Consider the following 13,070-nt stretch of genomic DNA (forward strand, 5'->3'; position numbering starts at 1 on the left):
AGTTCTAACAGTTAGTTTTTTCCTTAACATTTCTTTAATCCGCATGTTATCCGTGTACTCACAAAACGTCGTACCGTCGCCGTGCTGTCTCACTTCCGATGTCACATGTGGGCCGCACATTGTCAATGGCGGTGCAGGAGGTCACTTGACCTGCTGCTAGTGCAACAGAAAACTGAGAAGTAGGGTGAGGCATTGACGGGCGCTATTGACGGGCACCCTAGAAGGAATGCCGTGTGATACAATGGCTGATGTTTTACAACCGGCTGGAACTATCCACCGCGTCCGCTCCGCCTTTCGCGCTGTAGTCGATTTCATCGATGCCTCGCAACTGGCCAGCCGAATTTGAACAACGTCCATCGAGCTTGGATTGACGACGAGGAGCTGGTGTTTTCTTTTTTTTGTCTGCCAGTACTTGTGTTCACATCGCGATAGGCTACACGTGTCGTAGTTGTCAAGTTGCGGTGAGAAGGGAATGGTCGCCACTGCGCATGTGTAACCTGGAGCCACTTGTATATATGGGCGTGTGCCCTACGTTAATGTGTTCGTTGTGCTGTTTTGAGGCTGCCCGTTGGCATGCCTGAATAAAGGATTCGAAAAGCATGCCCCGGTTCTAAACTAACAAGATGTCTGGTGACGAGGATGGGATCCAGGCAGCCGGAAAAACAGCAGCTGTTCGGGGTTCCATGCTAGGAAAGCTTCCAGAGTTCGATCCGGACGGTGACAACTGCGATGTTTTCTTCCAGCGATTGGAGTGTTTTTCAGCTGCTAACGACATCGCAGAGGATAAGAAGTTGCAAGTGCTATTGACGTTCATCATGGAGAAGGCATACGTCATGTTCAGGAGCGTTCTTCTGCCGAAAACGCCTACCCAGGAGACGTATGACGTAGTCATCGAAACGCTGAGAAAGCACTACACCCCGAACTTCTCCGTGGTTACAGAAAGATACCGTTTTAACCAACGCAAGCAAGAACCGCACGAAAGCATCAGCGACTTCATAGTAGGACTCAAGAAACTGGCTGCCACGTGTGAGTTCGGCACATTTCTTGAGCAAGCCCTGCGAGATCGTCTCATCGCGGGATTGTATTCAGACAGCATACGCTGCAGGCTTCTGGTGACGCCTGATGCAGAATTAACCTGGGACCGCACCTGCAGTATTGTAGCAGCCATGTAATCTGCTACATCTGCTACTGAAGGCACTCGGGAAACGGTGGCGACCCTCGCAAGGGAGACCCCCATCGATAGCGACGTTCAATGGCACAAGGATACAGCAGCGGGGCAGCGGCAAGCACCCGCTAGGGACTACACCCGGAGTGACACGCCGAAAACGGCTTGGTGATGATCTTTTGCATCACTCGTCTTGATGCTGACGGTCACTTTTAGCGTTTGATGAGGCATCCAAGGCTTTCGCCTTAACAATTTTGTTCGCCACTATAATACTGATGGAGGGGGTGCAACAACGAAAAACGACTATCCGCTCGACTATGTCCTCATCCCCTAAATTTATATCAGGCAGAGCCGGCGCTGCCAACAGAACATATTGAACTGCATAATTCATTAGAATAGGAGACCCAAGTCTTAAAATACGTTCATATGCCAGGCCCACTTACCACATCGATTATGCATGAAAATAATGCGGGTTATGCGCGCACACACGAAACCGCAGTAGAAAAAGTTAAGTCAAGAATGAAGTTTCTTCGATAAGGATTTCAGTGAAATAGTTACAACAAAAGGACGCAGAAACATTGTCACGGGGACGCGACGTCGACGAAGGCAGCAGTCGGCGTGTTCAAGATGAGACTCTTTATTTAGCTGAACTTGTTATCGGGAAACGGAAAGTCAAACTACAGCAATACACACTTCACACTGAAAGCGGCGAACAGAGCGTCGGCCGTCTATAAACTGAACCGCGGCAAGGAGTGTCGGCATTTATACATGCGGCATCGAACATTCGAACCTTATCTCTGGTGGCTGCGTGAGTTTGAGTATGAAGTCAGCTGTTCGCATTTGCGCGCCTAAGCCTAACAGACGATCTTAGAATAATCTCGAAAGTTCTCAGACATTCTGACGTGGTTTGCGCAATGCAGCAGATACACGTGCAATGGGCCGGTAACATAAAACAGAAAAAAAGAGCGTGTGTGGCAATATAATGAACACCCGAGATCACCTTTTTCGAAAAATAAATGGACATCATTAGGTAGCACTTTAATAGTGTTTTTTTGTGAATGCGTTGTTCACTGAAAAAAAGGCAGGAGTGCAAACACGGACACGAGAGAAGAGGTCAGGACAACGCAAACGCCGAGAATCAACCTAAACGGCGCACCGCGGCGGGAAAGAACATACAAGTTGTAGACAAAAAAGACACAGTTGCGCCTTAAGGGTGAAGCAAATGAATGCATAGCAAGAAATTGGAATGTCACAGAAAGAACGGCAAGCAGCTAGAAATTTGCTGCGCGCTGCTCAAGAACAAAGGACGCAGGAAAAGAAAACACAAGGCGAGTGCGAACGTGCAGCGCGCTGCTCAAAAACAAAGAAGGACGCACGAAAAGAACGCACAGGTATACACAGGACGTGCGCGAATTATCACAGTTGTTACTTAAACTAGCCCCTACTTTGGCTCTTCTAGCTAGCAGTTCACTCGTTTCGAAAACGCGGCCGCTGCAGCGAGCAAGGTGACCTTCGCGTGGTCTATAGCTTCAACTGCGAATATTGCAGTGAAAGCACAAGACGTGCAAAACTCTCCCTCAACAAAAAAATTAACACCATCATCCCAAAGGGAACCCTGATGGGATGCGAAGCAGCAGCGTTGCGCACGGGTGGCGTCACGGGTTGAACGGCGCTAACGCGGTGGAGAGGGTGAAGCGAGAGAGAGGTGACACGTACAGACATGTTTCAACACGTACGTTAGGCGCGCGTCAGGTTTAGTGCGCGTGAACAGACGAGTCGGCGGTGTAGCGAGCGGCGGTCGCGGTAGCGGAGCGAGCGGAGGTAGCGGCAGGTGTTGCGAGCGAGCGGACGAGGCGGCAGCTGCGGGCGCTGCGGCGAGCGCGCGGCAGGCGAGGGAGAGAGTGACGTCAACGCGCAGCTGCGGCGTGACCTACTTGGCACCGCTCCAACACCTGCGGCGAGGGGAGCGCGTTGCGGCGCGTTCGTGCGGACGCACGGAGGGACAGCGTTACACAGGCTAGTCAAAGAGCTGCTTCGCATCTAATGAGCGTTCGTGCACGGTCGACCACACCCTGTATGTGAAAGTACATGTCGGAGGTGCGCATCCCAGCACCGGCGAAAAAATATAGATTTAGAATTGGGGACCCAAAAAACTTGCGAGCCGTTAGGGCGCATGCGCAGAACACAAGCCACTCTCGGACTCTTGCGCTCGTTTGTCCCGAGACATTGTAGCGCTCTCCTTTGGGTGGCGGAAAAAACCGGAGAGCTCTTGACATCAAGAGAAGAAAAAAATTGGCCGCGTATCTGCGTGCTTCGCTGCAAATGTCGTGTAAAGACGATAGAAGAGGCGCTGTGTGAGATATGGACGCCATCTGGCAATACGTCGGGAAACATGAGTGCTGTGTTGCGTGCTGGTAGTCCCGGCGCAGCAGCAGGCGAAGACCGGCGGTGACCAACGCGACCGGCGGGGACACCAGCCAGCCCGAAAACGCGGTTTGGCGCGAAGCGCTGATGCAGAGAAACGTCCGCACTCAGCGAGTACTCTCCACATACTCTTTTATTTACACGTCGCCAGGGTAAAACAGGAACGCCAGAGCGGCGCCCACAACCGGCAGCCTGAAGGCCGCCCACAACGCTGCTTTTTCATTTTTTAAATGTTTTTTTTCACCTTCTTGGCCTTCTCAAAACTAAAGTTTTTCAACACCAACCCATGGCATTCGTACAGTGCAATACAGAACCGAAACCGAAACACAACAATGAGCTCGTGCGAAGGGCACGGAGGAAGGCAATTTCAGCGCAGTCGCATTTTCAGCTTTGTTGAAACAGCGCTCACTAGACGACGACGAAGTAAAAGAAGGCACAGGACAGGCAGCGCCTGTCCTGTGCCTTCTTTTACTTCGTCGTCGTCTAGTGATCGCTGTTTCAACAAAGATGAACGCATACCAACTCGCTCAAGCTTCCATTCTTATGCATTTTCAGCGCAGCTTAAGAAACTGGGGTCCTTAAAATTACGTATGTATGCATTTTCTATTAAAGGAACACGCCACCTAATACTTACCTAGTGATGTTGCACCTCAGATATGCATGATATTTACTTTTTGATCGACAACGTTCACAAGTATGAACAGCCCTACCAGTTCAAGACGGCTGGCCCTTGGGCAAGTGGTTCAACTTCGGCCGAGTGGCTGAATCGAGGGACGTGCCGACAAACAGAAAGACAGGAAGACAGACCAAAATTTCTGCGTTTAAGTTCCCCAAGAAAGACTATCGTCTTTAATAAACACATCACTTGGCAGTGGCACGTGAAGCCACGGCTCGCGTTCCTTGGTGGCGTCGATAATGGTCACTAAAATAAAACTTCAATTTGGGCCTTCTTGGCACGTATTGCTGAGGCTAAATTTGCGACGCAAACGCACTTCTTTGTCCTTCTCACTTCTTCTTTACTTCTTTTTCCCTGCACCCATAAAAATATGATTTCATGTCTTCGTGTATCTAATAGAATTTCATCCTTGTTACACGTTTTGTTTTATACGTATTGCTGTGTGCGCATGTGCGGTAAGGTTGCCTTGGGCTTATGTATGCATTGGCGTATGAAAGAACAAAACAGTTAGCACTTGTGTCGTACATTTCTCTTCTTCGTGGGTGTCTTGTGCGTTTGAGCTGTAATTGAAGCCTCAGGATTCTGGTCACGGTGTAAGATATAGTATACCGTGATTCTGGTTCAACCTTCTCCTTTCTTCCCTCCTGTTGCATGAGCGTGCAAGAGCCAAAGCGTTCCCACTTGCTCACGCCAGCACGAGCCACGGGACGCTCTTCGTTTCCCCTGGCCGACTGGCCATGACTGGCGCGGTGCTAGAACCCGAAGATAGAAAACTAGCGCGGGTCGCCAGCGATACGACGCAAATGCAGCGCGGGCAACGAAGCAGCATGGTCCGCGTCTCGCATAATAATAATTTCACCACGTGGCGTCCCGTGCGTTTCACCCAATGCTGCGTGCGTTTGTATTCTGCCGTTAGTATCCTGGAGAACGAATGACGCATGGCGTGATTGTCTAAGGCAGCGCGCTACGGATCGTGGGGTGGCAGGTTCGAAACTCCCGGTCACGCGCTTCGGATTTTTTCTTCTGAATTATTATTTGTTGCTTTTTTATGCATACACACATACATATACATACCTGGCATCTGATGGCAACGGCAAAAAAAAATCACAGCATATCCACGGAGTTAATGATGATGAGTGGGCGAAGCTGCGGAGGTTCATCGGTAAACCGTGAATCTTCCGTGAATTCTGCCCAGTAAATCATCACCGACATGAGATCGGGCGCGTTTATACTAAAGGTTCGATGAGAGTTATGACGACTTGCAGCTCACTTTAATTTTACACGTACGCTGTGAATTTTCATTGTTTAGAAAACCATTGCTTTAGAAAACATCTGGCGTCTTTCGTTAAGCAGCTGGCGACTTTTCGTTTTGCTTTAGAAACATCTGGCGTCTTTTCGTTTTGCTTTTGGAAAGCATCTGGCGTCTTTCGTTGGTTTATTTCATCAATCAACGGCGTTTTGAACAAAATTTTTATTGTTTAATCACGCACAGGAGAAATCTCACCAGGCACTACCTTGGAGGTCAACAATGGCTGCTAATGTCAATGAGAGACAGAAGAAGTCGGCTTTTAGCTAACACTTACACTTCTACTTCTACTAACGTTTCCTACTGGAACATGCCAATGGCTGCTAATGGGGAATGAGAGACAGAACAATTCGGCTTTTAGTTAACGCGCACGCTGCGGATTTTTTATTGTTCAACAACGCACAGGAAAAATCTCCCACCGGCACCACCTTGGGTCAAGATCTGGTACTAGCGTTACGATTGGTTACGCACTACTACGACTACGAGGGACGAACGGGTGCCGCCTTAAGGAGCTTCGCCCCTAAAATTCTGGGATGTAAGCTCTCGAAACGCCTTGCCAGCGAAAGTGAAGCCAGCCTTTGCCCACCAAAGAGCTCGGAAACATGCTCTTTTTCTGGTGGTGCCTACTTAGAGATCAAGTGGCTTTGATCTGCTGGTGTAAATGCTAAGTTAATTACAAAATAAAAGATCGTTGTAGCCGACAAAAGTAACCCGTCGAGAGGAGTATTGACAATTGATGTCCAATAAAATTTGCCATGGAAGCTTACTTGCGAAAACTAGTAACACAAAGACACACTTGCAGCAGTATCTGACCCCCAAAAGTTGCCATAATTAAACTTCTCTGGCGTGCGTGGAAAACGCTCGCTCTCCTTCGCCAAGCGCCGATGGTTTATCGCGCCCCTAGTAAGATGGCGGGCGCAGCCGCCATCTTTTGGTGGGCACGGCTTCACTATTGCGCAGTAATCGCCCCTCCAGCAATTTTTTGTAACCCCCGTGGTATGTAGCAGTAGTCCACCTCTAGTTCTTGGAGTGTTCACTAGATGGCGCTGTCGTAGCCACCTCTAGTGACGTTCGTGTTTGGTGCTGCTAGAGGACGGACGTGTTTTTCGTGGGCTCCGGAATGACAGCGTCAGATAAGTGTTTTTTTTTTGCATGATTCGAGCTTGTTTTTTTAGTTAATCCACTAGATTGCAGCTTAATAGAGCTTACAACTTTGTACTGTTGGTACAAAGTGGTGTGACAGTCGCCTCGGGTTTTTTTTTAATATTTGTTTGTTCGGCCACCACGTGGCTGAAAGGTGCACAGGTGCTTTGACGTGTAACGTACTTGCGGAGTTTTGTGATATCATTTGGCTTTAAGTGTATCTAATCCACCGTGTGAACGATCTATAGCCATGGTCAAAAAGACCGTAAAGTGTTCAGGATGCGGAATGGGGCGGAAAATAGAGGTTTGTGAGGATGAGACGACAGAGACAGCTGACGCCAAGTGTAAGCAATGCGAGTTAGAGGCGAAAATGGAAATAATGATGGCCGCCCAGAATGAGCTCATGGTGAGAATCTCCGAGCTGGAGAAAGCGGTAGCGACAGAGCGGGAAAAAACGATAGCTATGGCGGAAAGGCTTAAGTCAGCCGAGGAGGGATTAGCAAAGGTAGCCATGCCAGCAAAGGTAGCAAGCGACAGCGGCAACAATGGGGCATCGACCACGACAGTGGTAGGCGCGAAGGGGGAAACAGGTTTGGAAAAGACAGGTGCAAGGGTCACAGGACCCACTTTCCGCGAAGTAGTCTTGGGAACGGGAGGGGACAAAACAACAGCAGTAGCACGCGCTAGTAACGGGGGCAGTGGCCAGGTGCGGGAGAGTCCAGCAGAAAAGTCGGATCACGTGATAATCGCCGGGGACTCGAATTTAGCTACATGCGCAGAAGCAATCGAGGAAAGGGTGAGAGGCGACAAACGAGTTTTAATAGGGAAGTTCCCGGGACATAGGCTGGGATCAGTGATGAGACAAGCTAGCGCAGAACTCGCAACTAAGTCTAATGGACGTAACCTCGTGATAATCGCGGGAGGTCTAAACGACGTCTTGAGTAAAGAATCAGCCGAACTAGCGACCACATTGGCGAAAGGGGTCGATGACATGCGCGCCATTTCCCCTCAGGTGCAGATAGTGCTATGCACAATACCGGAAGTACCAGTGCGAAATATCAGCTTGCAAAGAGCGGTTGTCGTCGCAAACAAAGAGATATGGCGAATTAGTCGAGAGAAAGGCATCGAGGTAGTGGAAATAAACAGAGAGGTGCACAGGTGGGGTGGTTTTCGAAGAGACGGAATACACTTCGATAGGAGGCTTGGCCATGAGGTGGGTTGGCGTCTTGCAGGACGCGCAGTAGCTTTTTTGGGGGGCACGCGGGCCCTTCGGTGCCCAAGGTAGCTTGTAATGAGGAAAACAACCAGGGGGACTCTTTGACAGGTAGTATAGCGAAAAAACAGAGAAAAGGTAAAAGAAGGGAGAAGGCGCGTGTTGCAATTAGTTACATTAACATGCAGGGTGGCAGAAAAAAGGCAAAATGGTTAGAGATTGAGAGACAGTTAAACAAGGAACAGATAGGTGTTTATGCGGTTACAGAAACACACCTTAGAGACTTGGAAGAGCCACCACACATTGAAAATTATGTTTGGGAAGGATGTAACAGGATCACATCAGAAAGGAGAGGTGGGGGGGTTGGAATGCTAATTCATAGCAGAACAAAATGGGAGAGAGTGAAACAAACGTGTTCAGAGCACATATGGGTTTCGGGCACAGTAGGTGGAAAGAAAACGTGGCTAGGTGTAGCTTACTTGTGGACGGGGAATAACTGCAGAGAAAAGAATCTGGAGATAGTGAAATGCATAAGCACCGATATTAAAGAATTTGGTCATGATGCCGAAATAATCCTTCTAGGGGACATGAACGCTCACATTCATGACCTTGACGGATATTCAGACACCAATGGCAAGTTATTGCTAGATCTCTGCGAGCAACATAGTCTTGAGATAGTTAACGTGGGGCCTAAGTGTGAGGGGCAGATCACGTGGGAAGTCGGAAACAGGCAATCGAGCATTGATTACTGTCTCATGACAGAAGGAATATATGACAAACTTAGAGACATGAGAATAGACGAAGAAGGCATTGACAGCTTGGGTAGTGATCATAAACGCATAATATTACAAATGGGATATAAAACTGAAAATAAGAACATAGAATCAAAGTTTGGCAGCTCGTATCTAAATGACAAACAAATAACAAATATAGCCGCAAGAGTCGAGGAAAAAGTAGACGAACTACCAGGCAAAGACTGGAAGTATAGTGAGCTGCTACATGTAATCACGAAAGAAATGGAAATAGAGAAGAAAACTATTTGTTGGAAAGGAAAGAAAAAGCCAAAAAGTTGGTGGAACAAAGAAATCCGGGAAGCGATCGAGATGCGACGTCAGGCATCACGGAAGCACAGACAGGCAAAAAAGGAGAAGCGGCCACAGGACGAAGTTAACCAAATATGGGAAATATATTTAGAGCAAAAATCTATTGTGCAGAAATTAGTCGACACAAAAATTAAAGGTGAAAGTGAACGCTGGATGACAGAGATTCGCGAAAAGAAGAAGGCCGCGCCTAGGATATTTTGGAGCCACCTAAAAGCGCTGGGTAGGAAGTCTGTCACAATGCAACAACATATGGTAGATGAAGGAGGAAATAAATTCGAAGGATATGAAGCGCTAGGTTACATTCGAAAGATAACAGCCGATTCGTTTAAAAAGGTCCCCCAGGGGATTCCCCCGGTGAGTAAAAGTACGCAAAGGGGTGCAACCGACGAAGATGTAGTACTAGAGAATTTCAATTGGAAGAAGGCCGAAGGAAAAATTCCTAAGCGCACTACTCCGGGCTTAGATGGGGTTCCCGTCAGCCTCATTAACGAACTCGGACATAACACTAAAGAAGCACTGCTGAAAGCCGTAGAAAAGTGCTTACAGGAGAGGGAAATACCAGACAGTTGGCGAAAAAGTAGAATGAACTTAATCTATAAAGGCAAGGGAGAAAAAGATAACATTCGCTCGTATAGACCCCTAACAATTACATCGGTGCTATACAGGTTGGCGATGCAGGCAGTAAAATTAAAAATAGAAGCGTGGGTAGAACAAAATGATATTTTGGGAGAACTTCAGAATGGATTTCGAATCGACAGGCGGTTAGACGATAATCTGTTTGTTCTTACCCAGTGTATAGAAATATCTAAAATAGAAAACAGGTCCTTATACGTAGCTTATCTAGATATCACCGGGGCGTATGACAACGTTAATCAGGAAATTTTGTGGGATATATTGAAGGAAGTGGGCATAGGTGACGACTGTGTACAGCTTTTGAGAGAAATATACCGAGAAAATACAGTTTGTATAGAATGGGAAGGAATAAGTAGCAAGGACAGCGTTGAAACTAGCAAGGGGCTGAGACAGGGATGCCCTTTGTCCCCGCTGTTATTCATGCTGTACATGGCGAGGATGGAAAAAGCGCTAGAAGGTAGCAACATTGGATTTAATTTGTCACACAAACAGGTCGGAGCGATGGTTGAGCAGAAGCTTCCAGGTCTATTTTATGCTGATGATATTGTCTTATTTGCGGACAGTCAAGATGATATACAGCGACTGGCAGATATATGCGGAAGGGAGTGTGAGGCTCTAGGACTAGGATTTAGTGCAACAAAATGTGGATTGATGATATTCAATGATCACGGAGACCATACGGTCTTAATACAGGGCCAAAAAATACCGAGGGTAAGCGAGTACAAGTACCTCGGAGTATGGGTAAATGAGGGGGATAGATATATGGAGGTACAAGAGAAAGCATCGGTAGCAAAGGGAAAGAGGGATGCTGCAATTATGAAGCACAGAGCTTTATGGGGATACAATAGGTACGAGGTGCTTCGAGGGCTGTGGAAGGGTGTGATGGTTCCGGGGCTTACATTTGGGAACTCAGTGGTGTGCATGAAGTCAGAGGTGCAATCAGGAATGGATGTAAATCAAAGGACGGTGGGCCGCCTCGCCTTGGGCGCTCACGGGAAGACGACAAATGAGGCGGTGAAGGGTGATATGGGATGGACAGGCTTTGAAGTGAGGGAAGCGCAGAGCAAAATGAGATTCGAAGAGAGGCTGAGGAAAATGAAGAAGAGTAGATGGGCAGAGAAGGTTTTCAGGTATTTGTATAGAAAAAGCGTTGACACGCAGTGGAGAAAAAGAACTAGGAGGCTCACCAGTAAATATACGGCTGGCAGTGCGGGCGATATGACAACAAGGAGCATTAAGCGGAAGGTCAGAGAGGCGGAGAAGACTTATTGGATGACAGCGATGGAAAAGAAGCCGGCTCTGAGTAACTACCGAAAAGGAAAAAACGAAATAAGGAGGGAAAGGTTTTATGATAATTCAAGGGGAAGCGCTTTACTGTTTGAAGCAAGGTCGGGCTGCCTGAGAACGCGTAGTTATAAAGCGAGATTCAGTAACGAAGAAGAACTATGTACATGCTGCGGGGGAACTAAGGAAACGATGGAACATGTACTGATTGAATGTGGCGATATTCACCCAGGTATACGTGTGGGCACGAGTCTACATGAAGCCTTGGGTTTTAGGGACAACAATGGAAAGCTGAACACGCCCGCGATAGAAATAAGTAAGAGGCGGTTAGAGTATTGGTGGCAGAAAAGTAGAGATAAAGTACAAAAATAAATAATTGGGGGAAAAAAGGTTATTCTGCCTTAAGAGGCAGAAAGATGGACTGTGAATTTATATTTTTTGTTATAATAACATAGATTTAATCAATGTAGATAAGGCATTAGGACAACATGAAACAAGGAAGTTTTTTTTCTTTTTTTTTTTTATCCTTCGAGCCTGGTGGCAGACATGTCACCGCCCCGTTATAAAGGGGACGCTCATAGCATCCATCCATCCACGGCCACCTGGATCGGGGCGCGCGGCGGTGTTGCTCCGGCCGTCCCATTCGGACGGAGGAGGCGTAATTGCAGAAAGGGGCGTGACCGCTCCTTTCGCCGCACCGCGGCGCGCGCCTACTACCCCTCCATTCCTTTGCGCTCTATGCGGGAAGGTTTGCGGCGCCTTGAAGATATCGCTGTAGAGTAACCGTGAGTTAGCATAGCACTTCCCCCACCCTCACAAAAAGCAAATAAAAGGATGAATGACGGCTATCGCTATATTCTTTATTTTTTTGTGTGTGCGCGCCAGTCCTTGTCGTGATGATGGTGACCGAAGCGAAAACACCCGTGAGTCACATTTCAAGAAAATTTTTTTGGTGTTCTTAAGTGCAGCATATCAGTAAAAAGTATACATGCGAAGGAAAGCACGAGATTTATTAAAAACCCCTTTTTTTCTGAGTGCTTCCAGAGAGGGGAAACGATCCGAAGGTTGGTTACGCTGCTTAAAGGAGGTTGGCGGATTTCCCTTGGGTTGCTGCGGCCTTGAGTGCGCGAGCTTTACCTGCTGGAAGGAATGCCACTTTGGCGTCGAGGCAACGTAATCTTTCTTGGTGTTGACTTACAGTAAGGCACGCAGCAGTACGGCACGTTTCTGAAAAACACGGTAAATGAGGCGAGTGAAAAACTCGCAGCTACAGCTAACAGGCGTAACCTCGTGGTACGCAGACTAAAAACAAATTACTTGCCTGAAGTCAATGTGGTATGACAATGTGAAACATCTAAAGAGAGAAAACTTATATTCACGTCTTTCTTTTATTGTGTGTTACGTATTAACACGTTAATTAGTGCAGACCGTTAGATGCATTTATTTCCGTCTTACATGTGCACTCTGCCCGTAATTAATTCAGATAGAGTTAAACGCCTCTATAAACTGCCCGTTCACATTAAATACGACACGCACCAACACACCAGAAAAACAATTGATGCGTTTTGTTAGAACACGCACAAAAAATAAGAAAAAAAAGCGGAGCAATACTAGCGAGAAACGTCCGCAACCGACCTACGGCCGTCGGTAAATCGACGCTTATGTAACGTCAGGCCTTGATCAACCCGCGAGCGGCATGCACTCGGCATCGTCGGCCACGGTGGACGGGCCTACATCGGGTGCCGACGCAGGCCCACATGAGGCCAATGTCAATCCCCAAGACCGGCCCTACATTGGTTGCCTAGGTTGAGCCAACGACAGTGCAGTTGGCCAGCGACGTCAGGCCGACATTTTGCCAAGGATAAAATGTTGCTTGGGAAACGGGCTCTTTCATGCTGTCGCGTTAAAGCGACAAGCGATACCAAAACGAGAGAAAGTGGCCATTGCGCGACCGACCCTTAGCTAATTCGCAGGCGACAAGCGTCACTCATCGCTTTCGTGTTCAAATTCGCCTACATGCGGCCTGCGCTTAAATAAGAACGTCGCATTCACATCACTGTCGTATCGTGGGAACTTCAGAATGCAAAGAGACGTGCCCATATCAAAATGTTGCCTATCATCGG

At 47.8% G+C, this 13,070-nt stretch overlaps 1 protein-coding gene across 1 annotated transcript in view; it reads left to right on the plus strand.

The window, feature by feature from the left end:
* LOC125759306 (THAP domain-containing protein 1-like) overlaps positions 1-13,070 on the plus strand; it is a 112,975-nt gene that overhangs the window by 34,940 nt on the left and 64,965 nt on the right. The window lies entirely within an intron of this gene.

This window comes from Rhipicephalus sanguineus, chromosome 7, assembly GCF_013339695.2.
Source record: "Rhipicephalus sanguineus isolate Rsan-2018 chromosome 7, BIME_Rsan_1.4, whole genome shotgun sequence".
Classification (NCBI taxonomy): Eukaryota; Metazoa; Arthropoda; class Arachnida; order Ixodida; family Ixodidae; genus Rhipicephalus; species Rhipicephalus sanguineus.